A 6491-nucleotide genomic window follows, 5' to 3' on the forward strand; every position below is an offset into this window, starting at 1 on the left:
TGTTATTTTTCCACTCAACTGTCTTGACACCCTTGCTGAAAATCAGTTGACTATAAATGTAAGGATTTATTTCTGGACTTGCAATTCTATTCCATTTATCTATATATCCATTCTTATGTCAATACCACACTGCCATGGTTATTTTTTCTTTGCCTTAGGTTCTAAGTATATAAGTATTGTGAGTCCTCAAATGTTATTTTTCCTTTTCTGGATAGTTTTGGACTTTATGGACTTCCTCTAAGTCCATATGAATTTTAGGATTAGTTTGGCAATTTCTACAATTGACCCATTTTAGATTACAGTAGGGAAGCATTAACTCTGTTGATCTATTGAGGAGGATTACAATATTAACAATATGAAGTCTTAACATAGTAAATCTTCCGATATAGTAAGTCTTCAAATATCTTTCCACTTATTTGATCTCTAAATTATTTTAAGGAAATTTTGTACCTTTCATGATACAAAGTTGGCACTTCTGTTAAAATTATTCTTATGTATTGTATTGTATTGTAAATAAAATTGTTTCTTAATTTCATTATCAGTTTGTTCATTGATAGTATATAGCAATACAATTGACTTTTTTGATCTTCTATCTTGAAAAATTTTCTGAATTCAATTATTAGTTCTAATATTTTAATTAGTTTCCCTCAAATATTTATGTATAAATCATTTCATTTACAAACAGAGATAGTTTTACTTCTTCCTTTCCAATCTATATGCCTTTTTGCTTGTCTAACTGCCCCAATGAGAATCTCCAGGACAATGGAAGTGGCAAGAGCACACATTCTTGACTTATTACTGATCCTGGGGGATTTGGATGCAGTCTTTCACCATAAAGTATGATATTTTTTATAGATACACTTTGTCGAGTTGTGAGATTCTCCTTTTATTCTTTGTTCAGTGCTTTTATAACGAAATAATGTTAGATTTCATCAATTGTGGTTTTTTAAAATTCTATGGATGATCATGTTTCTGTTTTGTAAACTATTAGTTTGGTGTATTAAACTGAGTGAATATTTGGATGATAAATCTACCTTGAATTCCTGGGATAAATCTCAGACGAACATGGTGTATAACTCATTTAATATGCTGCTGGATTCACTTGGCTAGTACTTTGTTGAAGCTTTTTAAAATCTGATATTGATCTATAGATGTTTTTCTTTATTTTGTTCATGATATCTTTGGTTTTATATTAGAATAACACTAAAAAGCAAAATAAGTCAGACAGAAAAAGTTAAAACCATAAATTTCACTCATATGTGGGATATAAAACTGAAAGCAACAAAGGAAAAAACCAAGAAAAACAAACAAAAACTCATAGATACATCAAAGAGGGGGGATGGGGAGGACATTTGTAATACTTTCAACAATAAGGTTTTTAAAAAATGCAAAAAAACCCTCATAGACACAGAAAATAGTATGGTGATTACCACAGGGAAGGGGTGTGGGGGTAATAAAGGAAAGGGGGTCAAATATATAGTAACAGAAGGTATGATTTTGGGTGGTGGGCAGACCATGCAATATACAGATGATGTATTATAGACTTGTGCACTTGAAACATATATAATCTTATTAACCAACATTACCCCAATAAATTTAAATTAAAAAAAAAGAAAAAGAAAATGTAAGCAAAAAAAAAAAAAAAAGAAAGAAAAGAAAAAGAAAGAAAGAGTTGTGAATTGTTCCTTTCTAGTCTGTTTTGGAAGAGTTTGTGGAAATTTGTACCAATTCTTTAAAATGTTTGGTAGACTACACAGTAAAAACATTTGGCTACAACTTTGTTTTGTGATTATATTGCTGGTTATTAATGCAAATTCTGGATAAGGCTATTTTTCTATTCAAATTAGCTACTTTTTCTCTTGTCACTTTCAGTAGTTTGTGTCTGTCTAGGAATTTTTCTATTTTATTTAAGTTACCAAATATGTTGGCATGCAATTATTCATAGTATTCTTTAATAATTATTTCTTTAATTTTCTGAGTGTTTTGTAGTATTGACCCTCTTTATATTTATGATCTTGGTAATATAATCTTTATTATTATTATTATTACTGGTTAATCTACCTCAAAGTTCATAGATTTTGCTGAACTTTTCAAAGAACACACTTTTTGTTCTGTTGCTTTTTTCTGTTTGTTTTTTCACTCTCTATTTCATTAACATTCAGTATAGTCTGTATTAATTCCTTCCATTTGCTTGCTTTATGTTTAATTTGAGCTTCTTTTTTCTATTTTCATCTTTTTTGTTTTAGTTTTTATTATCTTTAATTGAATTTATTGGTGTTACATTGATTTGCAATACCATAGAGGTCATACAGGATAATATATATATATATATATATATATATATATATATATATATATATATATGCCTAAGCGACCTTTATGACCTGTTAACCGAACGACTGGTTGACCAGTCACTATGACGTGCACTGACCACCAGGGGGAAGACACTCAATGCAGGAGCTGCCCCCTGGTGGTCAGTGTGCTCCCACAGCCAACCTCCCATGGCTGGCCAACCTCCTGTGGTCCCTCCTGCCGGTTGGCCGGCCCCCATTGCCCCATCAGCACTGGTCAAGACAGCTCAGATAGGTCCCAATTGCCGGCCAGGCCAAAGAACCCCACATACTCACAAATTCGTGCACCAGGTCTCTAGTGATTCAATACAACATCATCTTCACACTGCATCATGCACCCATTACCCCAAGCAAGATCCTTTCCTAACCTCATTTTCCCCCATTAGCCCACCTCTACCAATGCCTATCCTCCTTTCCCTCTGGCTATCACCACACTGTTGTCTGTATTTGTTTTAGATATAAATGTTTTTTTGGTAATCCCTTCACCTTCTTTCTTCCAAACCCCAACCTCACTCCCTTCTGATAGCTGTCAGTCTGTTTCCTGTATCCATGCCTCTGTTTCTATTTTGTTCTTGTTTATTATGCACATTAGAACCCACACGTAAGTGATATCATATGGTATTTGGCTTTATCTGACTGTCATATTTCACTTAACATAATAATCTCCAGGCCTACCTAGGCTGTAACAAAAGATAAAATTTCCTTCTTTTTTACGACTGTGTAGTATTTCATGGTGTAAATGTACAATGGAACACCACTCATCTACAGAGGAGTACTTGGTTTGTTTCCAGATCTTGGCTATTGTAAATAATGCAGCTATGCATATAGGTGTGATATATTCTTTCAAATTAGTGTTTCAAGTTCTTTAAGATATAGTCCCAGAAGTGGGATTGCTGGGTCAAAAGGCAGTTCAATGTTTAATTTTTTGAGGAAATCCCATACTGTTTTCCTCTGGCTGCTTCAGTCTGCATTCCCACCAACAGTGCACTAGGGCTTCCTTTTCTCCTTATTCTCATCAGCACTTGTTTGTTGATTTATTAATGATAACCATTCTGACAGTTGTAAAGTGATATCTCATGGTTTTAATCTGAATTTCTCTGATGATTAGTGACATTGAGTATTTTTTGATATATCTATTGCCTATTTATATATCCTCTTTGGAGAAGTGTCTATTCAGGTCCTTTGTTCATTTTTTTTTCCAGACACTTTAGAAACTTTATTGAAGGATAAAAGGATGTCAACTCTCAGACTCCCAATCCCATGGGGTGGACAGAAAATAAATAAGGGCTAAAAGGAAGAATGAAGATAGGGCAGGAGTGGGTGGAAGTGGGTGCTTTATGTTAGAGAATCTGGAGGGGCTGCAGATCAATTGGAATAAAACACAGGGCATCCTGTCAGCCCAATAACTTGGCCACAGGATTGTTGCAGACCCAAGAGGGGCCTGAAGTAGGGGCTCGGCTGGTGTAGAAGGCACACTCATCATCCAGGCACACCTAATGGAAGTAGCGGATGGCAGTCAGACATGCTTTGAGACGCTGCCTCAGGGCCGGACTGCTGGGGCCTGCCTGGCCTGCTGGGGGCCTCAGAGACTGGAGTGAGCAGATTGGGGGACTGATACAAAGTGGACATTGAGAGGAGAAGATCACACTGGTGGTTGTTGGAGCCCACTGACCGCAGCAGGACTGTGGACTAGACTCTGAACACCTAGGTTCCAGAGAGCAGGCCTCTGATGCCTCAGGCTCTACCCTAAGGGAGGGCTCTGGAAGTCCAGTATTCCCCTGGGAGCAGGCCTGAATTAATCCAGGCTCTATGGAAGGGCAGGCCTCAGATACCTCAGGCTGTTTCTGGGTGGTAGGCTCTGGTATCTCAGGCTCCCTCCTATGGCAGGGCTCTGGGAACCCTGGCTCTGCTGGTGGAAAGGGCTGAGCTGCCTCAGGCTCTGCTCCAGGGCAGAGCTGTGATTCCCCACACTCCTCTAGAAAGCAGGGCTTTGGTAGTCCAGAGTGCTGTAACAGTGCAGGAAGGCGGAAAGCCCCAGAATTCTGCTCTGGGGCATTCAGGGTCCTAGGAATCTCTGCCAGCAGGGACTGAAGTTCAACCATATCCAGAGAGGAGCCTCCATTAAGGGGGGCACACTTGCTCCCTGCCAGCCCCTCTACCTCCTGTTGCAAAAGCTGCTTCAGGGTATGATGCGCTGCATCTTCAGCTCTTGGATGTTGGGGGTTCTACTAGGGTGGGGTCCATGAGGAGTTGCCACGGTGGTTTCCCAGATCTCTCCTGGTCAAATAACTGGACTGCAATCTGCTCCCAGGGCAGGGCAGGCTTTTCAGGGCAAGACTGAGGAGAGAGGCCCCTCAAACATTGGGCCTGCTGAGCTTTGGGGGCTGATGGGATGGGGGTGTGAACTGGGTTTCGGGGCAAATGACAAGATGCCTCACAATGAATATGAGGGCGGAGCTGAGGAGCCAGGGGAGGAAACACACTGAGCCGATCCAAAGGGGGATGGACGGGGAATGGATGGTAGCAGCACATGGCCAGGGGAGGGCATCAGGTGGCAGTCATGGCTGTCCTTGGTGTGGGTTAGCTCCCAGCATTCTCTTAACGGAACCACTAGGCCAGACCAGACTGAGAAGGCCCCTTCCTCCTTCATCTGAATGAGTGACTACTTCATGTTCTCCTTCTGGGAAAGAGGAAGCAGGCTGGACTGGGTTCTCCAGGTGCAATCCTGAGGCCTGGCTCACTACAGTCCGGCTGCTGCCACCTGTCTCTCTTTTAGCTCCTGGAAGGTGGGGAGAGCAGAGGGGTGAAAGGAAGGTCCTGAAGGTGGAATCATAGCCTCTAGCTTCTGGGTACACAAGGTCCAGCTGTGGGGTCCTGGTCCCTCCAGCCTCAAAAAGCAGGAAGCCCTGGCAGGGTCCAGTCAGGTTGTGGGAGGGGAGGGGGTTTCTTGGACCCAAATATGTAGAGGTGCAGGTACCCTGGCCCCTCTGGATGGTGCCTCCCTGGCTCCCTTGAACCAGTACTTTCTGAGCCTGTCTGGGCTGATGCCCCAGGTGACAGCTCTTCAGCCCCTCACCTGACCGGATGGGAGCCAGGGCCTCAGGGTCAGCCACAAACTCTATGAGCCCTGGAATCCCTTTCTGGGGAGGAAACGCAGACCTCACATTTTGTTCCTTATGGCTAGGCCTGAGCTCCTCCAATGGATTACGAAGCAGAGTGTTCCCCACCAATCTCTCTGATTTCTGTTTTTCATGTGTGGCTTCTGGCCTGGGGCCTGCTGAGTCAAAAAGAGGATGTTCAGTACTGATTTTCTGCTCCAAATTCTTTGGATCTTGGTTCTCCTGGTCCAAGTCTCAGGGCTTGACAATGGGGAGAGGTGGGTGTCTCTTTGAGCAAACCGGAATCTTGTTAGAGGTGGGTGATATACCCCAGAGGAGAGGATCCATCTTGGTTTGGAAGGTGGTCATGATGGCTACAACTTCCCTGGAGCCCCTCAGTGTCACCTCCACTTATTCACTTTTCCCCTGACTTGGCTTATGGGGCAGCTCCTTCTCTCTTTTGTCCATTTTTTAACTGGATTGTTTGTCTTCATGGTGTTATATAAGTTTTACATATATTTTAGAAATTAACCCCTTATGAGATGTATCATTGGCAAATATATTCTCCCATTCAGTGGGTTCCCTTTTCATTTTATTGATTGTTATTTTTTTTTTGCTGTGCAAAGTTTTTAATTTGATTTGGACCCATTTGCTTATTTCCCCCCCTCCTTTGTTTCCCTTGCCTTAGGAGATGGATTGGTGAAAATACTGCTATGTGAGGTGTCTGAGATTTTATTGTCTATGTTTTCTTCTAGGATATTTTATGGTTTCATGACTTGCATTAAAATCTTTTATCCATTTTGAGTATATTCTTGTATAAGCTGGTGGTCTAGTTTCTTTTTTTAAATTCTTTACTGTTGAAAGCATTGCATATATCTCCTTTTAACCTCATTGACCTCTCCCAGCCTACTCACACCCCCCAGCACAGGCTCTCACCCCCCCCCCCTAATGTCTGTGCCTATTGGTTATGCTTATATGCATGCATACAAGTCCTTTGGTTGATCCCTTATCCCCCCCTCGCACCTTCCCCTGCCTTCCCTCT

The 6491-nt window shown here is 41.5% G+C and overlaps 1 pseudogene across 1 annotated transcript; it reads right to left on the minus strand.

Annotated features, from left to right (window-relative positions):
* Positions 1 to 3686: 3686 nt before the first annotated feature.
* Positions 3687 to 5818, minus strand: LOC308512053 (tastin-like; annotated as a pseudogene). The gene has a single exon. The product of its transcript is annotated as a tastin-like (transcript).
* Between the last annotated feature and the right edge of the window lie 673 nt (positions 5819 to 6491).

This window comes from Myotis nattereri, assembly GCF_964212035.1.
Source record: "Myotis nattereri genome assembly, chromosome: X".
In the NCBI taxonomy this organism is placed as follows: domain Eukaryota; kingdom Metazoa; phylum Chordata; class Mammalia; order Chiroptera; family Vespertilionidae; genus Myotis; species Myotis nattereri.